The sequence below is a fragment of the Chenopodium album genome, chromosome 15 (genome assembly GCF_948465745.1).
Source record: "Chenopodium album chromosome 15, dcCheAlbu1.1, whole genome shotgun sequence".
NCBI classification, from domain to species: domain Eukaryota; kingdom Viridiplantae; phylum Streptophyta; class Magnoliopsida; order Caryophyllales; family Amaranthaceae; genus Chenopodium; species Chenopodium album.
The window spans coordinates 1,370,733-1,387,306 of record NC_137848.1 but is presented as its reverse complement, the minus strand read 5'-3'; the positions used below and the strand labels follow the sequence as shown (position 1 = coordinate 1,387,306).

Below are 16,574 nucleotides of genomic sequence, written 5' to 3'. Positions count from 1 at the left end.
TTTTATATTCCAAAGCTTCCCTTACTCATTTTCAAGCCTTTGCCTGACTTCACATAATCATCTGAGAGAACGTTGTATTGAAATTTTATTAGAATCGTGTAATGGTATATTTTTATAATAATCTAATATATATATATAAAGGGGAGTTTTTTCTCGAGATTTTAGAGCGCCACGTAGGATTTTTATTTTTAAAAAATTATTAGAGCGCCATATAGGATTAATATTTTTAAAACGCTACAATAGGATTATGCCACCTAATATAAGATTAGTTAACGTGCCATGTAGGATTCACTACTAGAAAACAAGCAAATTACGACGGACATGTTCCGACGGACCGAATTTCCGTCGCAAAAAGTGAAATTTCCGACGGATTTTCAGACGAATATAAATTCCGTCGGAAATTTTAATTTCCGACGGAATTTTCCGTCGGAATATACAATTTCCGACGGAATTACAGTCCGTCGGAAAATTACGACGGAATTACAGTCCGTCGGAAAATTACGACGGAATTTTCCGTCGGAATTTACAATTTCCGACGGAATTATAGTCCGTCGGAAAATTACGACGGAATTTTCCGTCGGAAAATTACGAGGAATTTTCCGTCGGAAAATTACAATTTTCGACGGAATTTTCCGTCGGAAAATAATTAAAAAAATTATACTTAAACTCCCAAACCCAAAAGCAGCCCCTTCCCCCTTTGTTATTTCCGCCTCTCTTTCTCTCTCTAAGTTTTTGCTCTCTCCTTCTCTCTCTCCCCTCCTTCGTTCCCCCCTTTCTCAGTCCCCTCTTCTCCTTCTTCTCCTTCGTTCTCCCCTCTTCTCTTCTCCTTCGTTCTCCCCTCTTCTCTTCTCCTTCTCTTTCCTTTCTTCTTCTCTTCACCGCCCTTTCTCTCTCCTTCGTTTCTTTTCTCTTCACCTACATCAAACAACGACAACAACAACGAGATTCGCAACAACACACCACCACCAACCGACAACAACAACCGCAACAACACACCACCACCAACATCAATCGCGCGCAACACACAACCACCAACATCAATCGCGCCCAACAACCACCGTCTTTTTTGGTAGATCTTGTGTTAATTTAGGATAGATTCGTAGATCTAGTTAATTTTATATGTTATTGTAATGATAAATTGTAAATTTAAATAGATAATTGTATATTTATATAGTTGATTTAATTTTTGTTGATTAAACATCGTTTTATTTTATGAAATTTTGATTAAATATGTAGATCTACTGGTTTTGTGTGTTATTTCTTGCTTTAGTCGTGTAAATTTTTTTTTTGGGTTAATTTACGGTTTTTGGGGGTATTTTATGGTTTTTGGGGCTAATTTTTTGTTGTGGTGGTGTCGGTGGTGGTGTGTGGTGGTGTGGGTTGTGGTTGGGTCCGGATGGGGGGAAGACTGGTGGTGTTGGGTGGTGGTGTGTGGTTGTGGTTGGGTCCGGATGGGGGGAAGACTGGTGGTGTGGGGTGGTGGTGTGTGGTTGTGGTTGGGTCCGGATGGGGGGAAGACTGGTGGTGTGGGGTGGTGGTGTATGGTTGTGGTTGGGTATGGATGGGGGGGACTGGTGGTGTGGGGTGGTGGGTGGCTGTTTTTTTTTGTTTTTTTGAAACATTTTTACGACGGAATTTCCGTCGAAAAATTCCGGCGGATTATATTCCGTCGGAATTTTCCGACGGATTTTCACTGGCCTGAAAATCCCTGCCGACGATATTCCGTCCGTCGTAAATAAGGTTTACGACGGAAATTCCGTCGTAAAATGGCCATTTTCCTACGAAGGATTTTCCGACAACCTTTTACGACGGAATTCCGTCGTAAACCTTATTTACGACGGATTTGACTTATTTTACGACGAAATTTTTCCATCGTAATTAAGCTGTTTTCTTGTAGTGATTATAAATTATAGTTTATCCAATAAATAATTTAAGTGCCACATAAGCATAATTGACCAATGAGATTTTATTGATTACATCAATTAAATACGAAATATTATCTTTTGAGATTAGGAATTTAATCTAATATTTTTAAATAAATACGGAGAAAATGATATATTACGTACAACTAATAAAATAACAAATGTAATCACATAAATATGAAAAATATTTTTTTAAAAAAAATAGATCGACCCGTGCATCGCACGGGCTTCATCTAGTATATATATATAGGGGAGTTTTTTCCCGAGATTTTAGAGCGCCACGTAGGATTTTTATTTTTTAAAAATTATTAGAACGCCACATAGGATTAATATTTTAAAAATGCTACAATAGGATTATGCCACCTAAGATAAGTTAACGTGCCACGTAGGATTATAAATTATAGTTATATCCAATAAATAATTCAAGTGCCACATAAGCATAATTGACCAATGAGATTTTAACAGTTACATTAATTAAATACGAAATATTATCTTTTGAGATTAGGAATTTTATCTAATATTTTAAAACAAATACGGAAAAAAATGATATATTACGTACAACTAATAAAATAACAAAAAATTTAATCACATAAATATGAAAAATATTTTTAAAAAAAAAATAGATCGACCCGTGCATCGCACGGGCTTCATCTAGTATCATTCTATAATAATATTTACTTTTAAATAGCGACAAATTAATTGTTAAATGATAAACGTGATAAAAGAAATGTGTTAAATAAAGAAGAACAGATAAGTATATTATTGCTTAGATATAAATCAATACATTATCATAGGATAAAGCGGAACAATATTTGTTGTAATTAAAATTGGAATATATATGCATCACACATGCAAGTTGCATGGGAAATAAAATACTTGATTAGAAAAGTTGAAATAATATACAACTTCAATGGTTGATGATACCATTACTTGGCTTGTATACACCTTCATGAAAAGAGGGGTTTGATTCAATGAAAGACAACTCACTGGCAAATATCCTTTGTACCGAGTGTATAGATAATATTCATATACACTCGGTACAAACGAAAGAGATTATATTCGTCTATTACAAGTTTATTATAGTAATCCCTCTTTTTTTTTCTTTTTTTTTTAGTGTAACATTTATATTTTTGGGTAAACTATTCCTTCTGTCACTATTTATTTGTCCCATTGCAAATATTTGAGTCTATTTTTATAAACTTTTGAGCACAAAATCCATTAATTAATCAAAGATAACATTTTCATGTGCGATTTTATTGGATTCGTCTCATTGTTCGGCCATATGATAATCGAAAGATTCAAACATAGGCTAGTTAGGAGGTGGAATTAGCAACAATATCTAAACTAAACAGCAGAAGAATAAATAAAAACAAAAAATGAAACAGCTTAATTTGTAAATTACAAAATGGAGATAGTACGTAACAAAAAACTTTTGTCTCTTTATTACAAAATCACTCGACATATCCATACGCAAAGTATATTAAAACATTCAACATTTTTCATATTAGTAATATTACAATATCATATAATAAACAAAAAATCACTCATCATGCATAATTATACTCCAACCCAAACATTCAGTAAATTTACAAGATCGTTCATGTTGTTAATTAACACAGGGTAGTCTTAGGTACAATAGCTACAATATATAATTTTGTAACTACTATAATCTTTGAATCTGATCTTCCAAATTTTTTTAAGCTTTCTTGAAATTGACCAATAGTGGTTGATCATTAAGATCCAATAACCTCCTCCCATCATTGTCAACAAAAACACCAATATCTCCACACATCACCTTACAAAAGTTACAAACACTAGGGCAAAACACTATCTTATAATCATACGTACCACTTCCCGCCTTCTCTATCTTAAACCAATTACTAACCGTTTCGACACCGGGATTCCCGATCTGTCCTCCGAATCCTACATACCGCCTTCCGGTCTCCTCATCGATGGCTAATTGCCATATAAACGACGGACCGGAGGGCACGCAAAGGGGGACGGCATCGAAGACGATGTTAAGGTCAGTCGAGATAAAAATTCTTTTGTCTTTAGGGTTGACCGAGTGTAGCTTTAGAGGTATTCCATTGTTGAGTACCCGGGTTTCTTGAGCTGCGGTGAGAGGACACAGCTCAGTGATGTTCTTTGGTTCAACTGTCAAGCCCCCGCCTCGCCCTCGGACTACCGGGAGGATATAGTAGGGGGAATTGGGACGAACGGGGTGGCCATCGATGTCGAGGACGGTCGGGTTAGCCGCGGTGGTGGTGTGAGAGGAGAGAATGATGAAGAGGAGGATGGTGGCTGATGAGAAGATAAAATCGTTCATTTTGTTGACTTTTGGTTTGGGTTGACTTTTAGCGATATTAATAGATGTGTGAGATGAAGGGAAGATGTGGAGTGGTACGGTATTTATAGAAACTGTAAAGACAATATGAGCTGTCAAAGATGATTAACTAATTATATGTAATACTAATTAATTTTTTTAGTCAGCAACTTTGACTAGATCTAGTTATCGAATATATAAATTTTTTAAAAAAATTGTATAAAAAATTGTATTTTTTTTAAAGAGGATAAATATAACGTATTCGTGTAGCGAAGTCCATCCTTTCTCAATGTTCCGTTTCATTTTGGTATTCCTATTTTAAATATGGGAAAATCTAAATTGATAAGATATTCTCTTGTTAATTATTCCTTTTTCTTTTAGCTTTAATATGATATTCTCATTTAGCATATACGATAACATTAGGAAAAAAAAATGGATATACTAGTACAATTCTCAGGTATACGCCGTATATCTTGTACTACTAGTAGTACTCACTAATATCTTAAAATAAATTAAGCACCCACCCTTCATTATTCATACAAAAAGTAATATAATTGTAATTTGATCATTTGAGAAAGTTGCCAAAAGATTTCCTTCTATATTTTTAAAATTATGCTAAGATGATCAAGAATTCAACTTATTAAAAATAGTAAATTTGGTTATGATTAAACTTCATTCACAAGCTACGCTTTTTGCACTAAGTAGGTGTTTGATCATGTACTTTCAGCAGTCAGCAATGAGATGACGCTTACGCCTCATTATACCTAAAGTATCCCAATGGATTAGAGGATTGGAATATCTTCGTATATGTTTTCATGCAATCTAACTAGACCAATATAATATAAAGGTTGAGAGTCCGAGGCCAACTTGAACTGCAACCGATGATTTGCGCTTAAGATACGTACGTGGATAGTGATCAACGTTCAAAAACTATACATTAAGATGTTTTGTTGGATAAGACCCTATAAATATACTATCTCCCTTAAATGTTATGTGCAAATTTGGGCTATTATTTGAGATATATAAAATATTCAAAAATTGCACATAACATTTAACGGAGGTAGTACTAGTTTGTGCCCAGGCGATGCCCAGAAGGTTGATATAATTTAAGATAACATGTTTACTTGAATGTTAAATATGGTCAAATAGTAATTCGTTTTAATAATGTAGAATATTTAGGTATATGATATCATATGGAGTGTACTTTTTGTGTCCGGGCGAAGCCCAAGTTGATAAAATTGTAAGATAATATTTTGACTTGAATGTTAAATATACGGTCAAATATTTCGTTTTGGTAATGTATGATATTTAGACATACGATGTCGTATATTTATATTTATATAACAGTGTATTTTTCGTAATTTTGTTTGTAAACACATATCTATGTTATTATTAACTTGAAATTATATTTATTGAACTTAAATTATTTTCACTGAAGTGGAAGTATTTTATATCACTAATATATAAAATCCCTTACTTAGCATTATATGTGTCGTCACAATTATACTTATTCTTTTTGCCTAAGTGGCACGACACTTGACGAAAAACTGAAATGCCAAGTGTCGTTGTCTCGTGGCCTGGTTACAAGACCGGATTTATATATTATTGATATGATATTTCTTTCTTATACACATATGACCACCATGTGTCAAATTAGAGTAAACCAATGATAACAAAGTTAAGGTTTTTTTTTTTTTTTGGAAATATAATGCCAAAATTAAGTTAGGATTCTTGAAAATAACAAGAAAATAATATTACATAAAGTATGGTCAAAGTAAACCAATAACGAATAGAACAATTAATTTGCAATTAATGGGTACCTTAATAAGTTTTGTTCCTCTTTAAAAATTAAAAATAAAAATTCAAAGGAAATTTTATCATTCATATAACATTATTATTCATGATTAAATTAATCATATCACATTTTTTCAAATTACATCAAAATTAATTTTCATAGTAACTCATGATACTCTAATTAATGTCTAAGACAATTTATTAAATTTATTTTCCATTATATTCTTGTAAACTTCCAATACAACTAAATTGTAATATTAGATTTTTTGAAGTTAACCAAAAGAGGATCATGATCAGTTAAAAACAACACTCTCGTCCCATCTTCCCGAAGGAAAGCACCCAAATCACCACAATTTGGCTTACAAGACTTACAAACACTAGGACAATACACTAACTTGTAATCATACTCTCCATTTCCAGCCTTTTCGATCTTAAACCAACTATCAAGCGTCTCAGCACCGGGGTTTCCGAGTGTTCCGTGTATATTCACTAATACTTGCCTGGTCTCAGCATCATTGTATAACTGCCATATATTTGTTTGCATACAGAAGTTAAGCATTTCGAGCTCGATGTTGAGGTCAGTGGAGAGAAAGATTAGAGTGTCTTTAGGGTTAACGGAGTAGAATTTGTAAGGGAAGCCATCAAAATATCCCCTTTTGTCTAGAGCTATGAGGAGGGGGCATGGTTGAAATACGAGTTTACTCGTCAAAACTAGGCCACCATGATCTGGGCCTCGGTTCACTGGGATGATGCTGTAGATAGTTGTTTGGCTTGAAGAGGGTGGCCATCGATGTCGAGGACAGTTTTGTTGGAAGCGGTGGTGGTGAGAGGAGAGAGATAAAGGATGGTGAGGATGGTGGCGAACGAGAGGATTAAGTTGGACATATTTGAGGCTAGCTAGTTTGACAAGTTTAGAGGGTGTGAGTTGAGAGTAAAGAAGAAGAGTGGCAATTTATAAAGTAGTGCATGCAATGCATGTGTATTAGGCAGTTAATGCCATCAATTATCATAGGCCAACTCAGTCAAAGTTAATAAGTAACACTTACTATGACTAAGATAAAAAGGTAAGGAAAATCATCCCTATAATGCTCATAATGAGGGTTGATTCCAAGGGTGGTTCTGAGCATGTGCAGGGTGGTCAACCGCACAAGGCTTATAAGTGAAACTATTATAAAAGAGCTCCGGTTTTTTTAAGTTAGTAACATGCTTTTTCTCAAAAAATTGATTTTAGGTCTCAATTTATCAAAATTGCACCGGGTCACTTTCGTGTTAGCATTTATAGTCCCGCCTCTGGTTGGTCCACAACTTCAAAATGAGATACATTCCTTACTAATAAACCAAGTAATGTATATAGAGTACTGTTCTCGAATATGGCTGATGATAACAATTTAATCGTATGTATTTTCTTATTGTCACCCAAGCTCCATTTATTCGGAAAAAAGCTTGTAATTTAAGAACATATAGACGGAGTACGAAATAAAGTAGCTAAGTACAAAAAATAAGGTCAAGGCCATCAACTTTGACCAAACGAATAGAGCAGTTAACTTTAGACGGCAGAATTATAAGTCATTTTATAAGGAACTTTATCATTCAAAGAAGACAGAACATTATTATTCAAGAGTAATTTGATCCATATGTATATATTATTATTTTTACACACATCCAATTTAAAGATCTATTGATCTCTAAACAATATAGCCCTTTTCAAGATAATCTTGTAACATAATTTTCAAGCTTCTTTCTTGAACTTAACCAATAGAGGTTGATCACTTAACAAACCCAAAAATCTTGTTCCATCTTTTTTAATAAAAACACCTACATCCCCACAAATTGGCCTACAAAACTCACAAACACCAGGACAAAACACAATCTTATAATCATACTTTCCACTTCCTGCCTTTTCTATCTTAAACCAATTACTAATCGTCTCAATCCCGGGATTTCCGATTATTCCGCTTATTCCAATATATAACCTTTGAGTCTCATCATCATCGAAAGTTGTCAAGCTCCATCCACCAAATTGAATGCAAATGGTGGACACATCGAACACGATGTTAAGGTCAGTAGAGAGAGGGATTTGACGGTCTTTAGGGTTTACGGGGTAGAACTTAAGAGGTAGGCCTTTGGAGAGTTCGAGGTTATCTTGAGCTACGTAGAGAGGGCATGGTTGAGTAGTGTTTTTAGGTGCCAGTGTTAGTCCACCACCTCGGCCTCGGAACACTGGGAGGATGTAGTAGTTTGTGTCGGCTTGGAGAGGGTGACCATCGATGTCGAGGACGGCCGTGTTGGCTGCGGTGGTGGTGAGAGGAGAGGTATAAAGGAGGATGAAGATGGTGGCTACTGAGAGGATTAAGTTGGTCATACTTTTGAAAATGTTGAGATTTATTGAGATTTGAATTGTTGTGAGTTGAAAATGAAGATGAGTGACAATTTATAATGTATAGATCGACTGTACTATATGAATGTCTAATAGACACGTACTTCATTACGTGTTAGGTGTAATTTTTTAGAGCTAAGAAAAATGTATCCTACTAGATAGAAAACTAGATAGAAATCTAATGTGAATTAGCTCGGTTCATATTAGGTGTATTTTTATTTAAGTGTATCATTTTATTTTATTTTTACAATTTCTCTTATATTTTAATGTATTTTTCTTGTCACAAAGTCTTTAAACCCTTACGTGCATGTACTTCCAAACTTATGTCCCGTTCTTTTGTCAATGCATGTGCCTAGAAAGTCATCAAATTAGTTCCTTATATGCTAGCTTCCTCCAACTAGTACTGTAGGCTTTGCTCTTACTTTCTTTGTAAAGTTTTTATGTAGGTTGGGTTTGTTGACAGAGATAGTAGGTTAATTAATTGATTAGTTTTTTTTTTTTTTTTTTTTTTTTTTTTTGAGGGAAAACGCTCAAAGAGCGCTAATTTTCATTCATAGGGAGGTCAAGTTTCAAAGAACTAACAATACAATACGGAAAATTCGATAACCAAACATTACTACCTACACTCCATGGCAAGCAATGAGCTAACACATGAGCTAATTTATTACCTTCCCTACGAACAAAAGACCACGAAACCAACTCAAGAAAACTACTAATATAATAAATATCATCCAAGATTAAATAAAAGTCATTCCTCCTAGCTTCTCGTGATACGATCGCATTGATGAGCCCAAGACAATCACTCTCGACCACCACCTTTCGAAATTCGAAGTTTACAGCAGCTTCTAAACCGAAGAACAAAGCCTTCGCTTCAGCATCGATCCGCTGTCATACGCACAGCAGCTAGCTGCACGTCCCCCCTGCAATCACGAACCACCGCTCCTGCACAAGACCCCAGCCCATCACACACACCCCCGTCTACATTGAGCTTCACCCAACCCTCACAAGGAGGCTGCCAGCGTGCCCTTGCACCTCTGCCCTGATTAATATATGATGTTAATTGCATCTAAGTTTTTTATTGTATGATTTCATAATTTAACTCTTATCAATAGTATTTGGACTATACACTCAAAAATGTTTATTACTTTATTTGCCCTCAATAATGTTAATTATTTTTTTAACTCTTAAAAATAGTGTACCGACATTTATACTCCTAAAAATATTTATTTACATATTTTTGTTGGGATTAGGAGCGTAAACAGAAGCACAAAATGATATAATAATAGAGAAATAAATAGATAAAAGATGGATAAGAAAAGTACCCCCTTTGTGTTTTAATATATAATTGTTACAGTTTGACTTTTTTCATTATTCACATAATGACTTTGACTAGATTATTTTACTAATATATAAAAAACAAATGTTATTATATAACACATTGTTGGATTCGTTATAATGTATACTTTCATATTATGAAATTTCCTATGATTTTACTAACATATAATTAGATAGATTAATGGTCAAAGTTGTATCTCTGCATGCGTGTTTGGTCAAACTGTAATTAGAGACACACAAAGTTAATGTGGGAAAAACCCTCAAATGAGGTAAACAACCTACCAACAACGAGTACTGATTATCCAATATATGAAAAAAGGGTATAAGAGTACAAACCCGAAGGGTACAAGAGTATGGTATGACTCTTTAGATTATATTGGATCTAATTCTCAAATAGAGCTAAGAAACTCACTAATGAGCTAGTAGTTGTGTGTCTTGTGTCCGTTTTCAAAACAAGAGGAATATGATGGATATTTATACTACAAATGTAAGTCTTGACCTTAAAAAGTAAGTATTATAACCTTAGAGGCCAAGGGTTTTCATGCCTTGAAGACCAAGGATATTGTAAGTAGCAAAAAAAACTTGTTTGTGACTTAATTTGAGACATGTACCCAATAATTTTTTCTCAATAATTTTACCAACTATTAAAAAACTCTAAAAAAATGACTAATTATGACACATGCATTAGCCACCCTAGTAATATATAAAACTTGCTCTATGAGAACAAAGTAAACTTGTTCATTTTATGGTTAAAATCCAATAAAATGGATTTAAAAAAATAGAAATGGGCCATGACCTCTAGCTTGAGCCTCAAGTTAAAAGTAAAATACTTGTAATGCATATTGGTTGCATTGGAAATTAAATTCCTATGGTAATTTATACTGTACAGGAACTAAATTCCTTCTTGTATTTTCTAGAAATTGTCAAACTTATTTGGTTGGCATAAGGAAATTTGCATTTCATTTCATTTGAATTGTGAATTATAGAGGTGGTAAACTACTGGTAAACTACGGCACGGCCCGCTTGGTTGGTCTAGAAAAAAGAGCGGATTTGGGCAAACTAAAATCCATTTTTGTTAGTTAAAAATCCAAATCAGGCCATTTATATAAAGCAATTAATTTTCAACATGTGAATCATTATTTCAGTACCTCTATTTCATATTATGTCAACAAATAAGCTACTTATGCGAAAATTTATTTGTGAGTACTGAATAGAAAGTAAAAGATATTGATGTATGCGATGAGGAGAGAGAAGGAGAAAATTGACAACGTAAAAGGAAAGAAAACCTTTGTTGCACATACTGATATAATGTGTAGCAACCATTTTTAATAAATATTATACATAATATAATACGGAGGTATGTAGTAAAGGGAATTTTATCATTCATACTTCGTATGTAACATTATTGTTCAAGTGTAATTATTCTTGATCATAAATATCATTTATTTATACATACATCCAAATTCTAAAGTAACTCAAAATACTCTAATTTTCAAGCTAAGCTTTCTTGAACATAACCAGAAGAGGTTGATCATTAAATGGTAAACCCAAAAATCTCGTCCCATCTTTCTGAATGAAAACACCTAATTCACCACAAATTGGCCTACAAAGTTCACAAACAACAGGACAAAACACAATCTTATAATCGTACTTTCCACTTCCTGCCTTATCTATTCTAAACCAATTATTAAGCGTCTGAGCACCGGGATTTCCGATTGTTCCGCTTATACCTGTTGGAAATAAGAAAGCAAAAAACAAAAGAAACACGTTGAAATAAACTGATACTTGCTTTCTTAATTCATTCAGTAATAGAAAGTTAGGCCATATAAATAGCCTTTACAAGTTAAACCAAATAACTAAAATAAAGCAACTAATTAGGAAGTGGGTACTCCATGATATACTCCAACTACTTAGTTAACAAGTCCACTAACACCACTAACAACTGGTAACGCATGACTAAATTAATTTGACTAATTCTAAATTAACAAACTAAGATATTTATCCTAAAATTATGGAAGCTAATTAACCACAAACTTGAAGCACTAACTTTAACACACCCCCTTGCTTCAAAGTTTGTGATAATCATGAAGCACGTCTCTTCAATATTGTGATGCCCTTCTCATCACCTACACAATTTGTTATTGATGCACATTATCACCAACCATCAATGTTTACTTGTTGATGCACATCTCACCAACACACTCTTCAAATTTTGGAATACTTCCCTCCATGGTGCACTTCTCACCCACAACTCTAAAATAAGTTCTCTTCCACGGCCACTTGTGCCATGATCTCTTGCTCTTCATTTTTGGACTTACAATTCCTTGCCATGTGCCCAGATTTTTGACAATTAAAACATTTAGGTTTTCCCTTATGCTAACAATCTTTTTCCTCGTGACCAATTTTGTAACAAATGTTGCATTGGAGGGACTTGCCTTTCCCCTTTTGATAAGGAGACCTTACTAGAAATGCTTTTTCATTTTTATTTTCACCATCTTCATTTCTCATGGTCCTCCTTTAATCCACCGCATAGAGTGAATTGATCAATTCTGCAAATGTCAATTTGGAAATATATTTAGTATTTTCAAGTGAAGAAATTTTACCTTCGTACTTTTCCGGAAGAGTGACAAGAAGTTTGTCAACCACTCTTTGGCTTATAAATTCTCCACCAAGTAGCTTGATTTGGTTGACCACACACATCAATCGATTCCCATACTCCTTGACACCTTCTCTACCTTTCATTGCCATCATTTCAAACTCCCTTTTAAGGTTTAAAATTTGCATGAGTTTGATTTGATGGTTTCCTTCATACTCCTCAATTTTTTGCCATGCTTCTTTAGGAGCATCACAACCCATAATAGTTGTGAAGATTTCATCCGACACCGCCGAATGTAGACACGAAAGTACCTTTGCAATTTTTGCCATATCCTCATCATATTTTTTGGTTTGGGCTATGGTTGGATTTTGTGAAAGAGGAGTTGTATAAACATCATTCTCAATTGCTTCCCACAAACTCATGGCTTTTAAGTAGGATTTCATTTTTATAGCCCATGACCGATAATTTTCACCTTTGAAAATGGGGATTGAAAGAGAAAAATTGTTTGAGGACATTTTGGTTTTTTTATTTTTTATGAACACTCACAAATTTGTTAAACCTCACAAGCCCTAGGATCAAATGGCTCTAATACCAATTTGTTGGAAATAAGAAAGCAAAAAACAAAAGAAACACGTTGAAATAAACTGATACTTTCTTAATTCATTCAGTAATAGAAAGTTAGGCCATATAAATAGCCTTTACAAGTTAAACAAAATAACTAAAATAAAGCAACTAATTAGGAAGTGGGTACTCTATAATATACTCCAACTACTTAGTTAACAAGTCCACTAACACCACTAACAACTAGTTAACGCATGACTAAATTTTTGACTAATTCTAAATTAAACAAACTAAGATATTTATCCTAAAACTATGGAAGCTAATTAACCACAAACTTGAAGCACTAACTTTAACAATACCTACATATGATCTTTGAGACTCATCAAAACGGGTCAATTTCCATCCAGTAGATTGAACGCAAATGGTGGACACATCGAACACGATGTTAAGGTCAGTAGAGAGAGGGATGCTACGGTCTTTAGGGTTTACGGGGTAGAACTTAAGAGGTAGGCCTTTGGAGAGTTCGAGGTTATCTTGAGCTACGTAGAGGGGGCATGGTTGAGTAGCGTTTTAGGTGCCAGTGTTAGTCCACCACCTCGGCCTCGGATCACTGGGAGGATGTAGTAGTTTGTGTCGGCTTGGAGAGGGTGTCCATCGATGTCAAGGACGGCCGTGTTGGCTGCGGTGGTGGTGAGAGGAGAGGTATAAAGGATGATGAAGATTGTGGTTGCTGAGAGGATTAAGTTGGTCATATTTGTGGATGTGCTTATAGAGATTTGAATGGCTGTGAATTGAATATAATGAAGAAAAGTGACTATTAATTTACGTATAGACTGTACTACATGCATGTCTAATCTATAGACACACCGGTACTCGAATATTTTAAATAAACTAAAATAAAATATCCTTCTAAGTCAATACCTCGCATCAATTTAGGGCCTGTTCATATTTACTGAACTGAGCTGAACTGAACTGAACTGAACTGATTGGAACTGAACTGAACTGAATTGAGCTGAAATGAATATTTTATGTGAGAGGGAAATTAAGAGTTGAACTGAACTGAACTGATTGGAACTGAACTGAACTGAACTGATTGGAGCTGAACTGAACTGAAATTAAGTAAATATGAACAGGCCCTTAATCTTTGTTATCAAATATGATCCGTTTGAAAAAGGCTGTCTAAAAGAAAACAATCTCTAAACTCAGAGTATATACTGAAAATTAATCGACTTATAAATATTATTCGTATGAGATGTAAAATTTTAATCAATAACTGCTCAACTAGGTTTCAAAAAGGAAAATATATATATATATATATATATATACATATATTACTACTCAACCAAATACTACAACATACACGTACTCGAGTAGTTGAGTTGTAGTAAATGATAACAGCTTACTCGTACATGTCATTGTCATCTGAGTTGGACCATATTATCTTGTTCACATATTATCTACTTACTTATTAGTTATTACAAAGTGTTTATTTTGATGGGAATTTTTTCAAAAGTTTTGAAATTTAAAGTCAGGCTATTACGTAAACCTAAGTGATTGAAATAATGTGCTAATGTCATTATATGTACATTGAATTAAATTATAATATAGATATGCCTGCTTATATAATAAAGTGTTCAAAACATGTCACATTGTTTTAGATATTGTACCTGTGCTTACTTGACTATTGATTAAATTAACGCACACAACCTGTTTGCAATTTTCAACAGCTTGTTAGGTATCTATTTAGCTTGCACAAATTGAAAATTTTCATCTAAGTAGAGATCATTACAATCTTTAATTTGAAAATATTTTGTATGACTGTCCTACTTATTATACAATTATTGTAATTGAATTGGTTCTTATGTCAATGTGGCTAGAAAGTCAGAAAATTGGTTCCTTATACGCTTCCTCCAAGTTCCGTAGGCTCCGCTCTAACTTTCTTTGTAATAAATCTGGAAGTTAGTGTCTTCAAAAAAAAAAAAAAAAAAAAAAAAAAAAAAAAAAAAAAAAAACTGGAAGTTAATTAAGTATATACTTTCTTCGTTTCTTTTTACTCTATTCATATATTTTTTTATTGATCGACTTTAGTGATTTATGGTTAAGGAAAAACATGGTCACGGGGATCTAGTTTGTTTAATTCGTCTCGTTTTATAATTTTCATAGTATAAATTTTGGAATACTTTTTAATGGCTACATAAAAAATGTAGCTATTGTAACTATTTTCAATCTCAATCGTTTAAATACTAATGATCAATCTTGTCCATTCAAATATTTAACTTCTAAATTATAAATAATTTTTTAAAACTGCTTTATTTTGAAACAAAAAAAACAGCTTGTTATCGCTGCCATTGATGAACTTCCAAGTATTCAACCTTCAACGCTTCAACCTGAATCTCCATTAGATAACTACAGAAGAACAATTAACATGGATAAAGATTAAATTATAACTAAACCATCAACGGAAAACTACAAACTAACCTTAAAAAAAAGAATACAATTTCAAACATTGGAATATTGGATAGTTGAATACGAAGCACAAGGAAAATTGGATAGTCCAACTTTATTATTCTAGCACTTATTGATGGATCTCATGTTAATAAGTGGATTGTTTGGTTCTTCATACTATGCAGAGAACATCAATGGAAGCTTTCGTAGTACTCCAGTTTATTTTTTAGAGAGGAAAGAAAAACAGTTAAATTTTGGCTTCAAAGAAAAAAATTGGGTATTTTTTGGGTCAAATTAAATTAATAGTCCTTATTTACATAATGATAATCAAGGGTGTAGATTCATTTTTTTTATAATGACTACAATTTTATTGTAGCCATTGTAAAACTTTCCATAAATTTTTTATAATTTTACTTACTGATAATTGAATACTACGTATATTCTTAGGACAGTTTTCAAATAGCTATAATAAAATTGTGGTCATTATATTATATTAAATCTCAACCCTTCATCTACTTTAACTAATACAAACCGTTGATTGGGAATCAAAAATGACTTTTTAGTTTTTTTAAAATTTATTTGGTTAAAAAAAAAAAAGTTATGTTAGTTTCTCCTTCAATACTTTGTTTTGCTTCTCTTATGTAATCAGACATGAAACATGTTTATATTTAATCTCCAATTGTTTCTCATATCAATGTCCAAGTTTCTTGATCTATTGAATGTTCCATTGATCCTTCCCCTCCCGACCTCCTCAATTCATTTGTTGGGCAAAGCTTAAAGTAAAATATGCATGACCATGAAAACCGTTAATTTCGATCAGATCTTCAATGACATACTCATGTTCTTATGATTTTTTTTTTTTTTTTTTTTTTTTTTGAAAAATTTGGATCAACAATTATCTCCATTGTATTTTAATTTGTTATAATCCTTTAACATCTAAATGAATAGAGAAAAATTCCAAAAGAGAGAGGATCATGGATCAAAATATTGAAGGAGAAAGTGAATCAAAGAACGTGTTTTTTTTTTTTTTGTCAATTATCCTATATATTTTAAAAATTAAAAAAAAAACACTAAATAATTATCTAAATTAACAGTTTATATTAAGTCAAAAAAATTAATGGCTAGGATTTTATCTAATATAATGACTACAATTATATTATATCCACTCAAAAATCATCCTATATTTTATTTAATTGAAATTATGCATACATTAACAAACGT

General features: G+C 33.1%; 3 pseudogenes; all 3 read right to left on the bottom strand.

Moving 5' to 3' along the window:
* Positions 1-3,613: 3,613 nt before the first annotated feature.
* LOC145583439 (kunitz trypsin inhibitor 5 pseudogene) lies at positions 3,614-6,598 on the bottom strand (annotated as a pseudogene).
* A 1,120-nt stretch (positions 6,599-7,718) lies between these two features.
* On the bottom strand, positions 7,719-8,418 carry LOC145581522 (kunitz trypsin inhibitor 5 pseudogene; annotated as a pseudogene).
* Positions 8,419-11,248: 2,830 nt separating this feature from the next.
* Positions 11,249-13,735, bottom strand: LOC145581521 (kunitz trypsin inhibitor 5-like; annotated as a pseudogene).
* Positions 13,736-16,574: the final 2,839 nt, after the last annotated feature.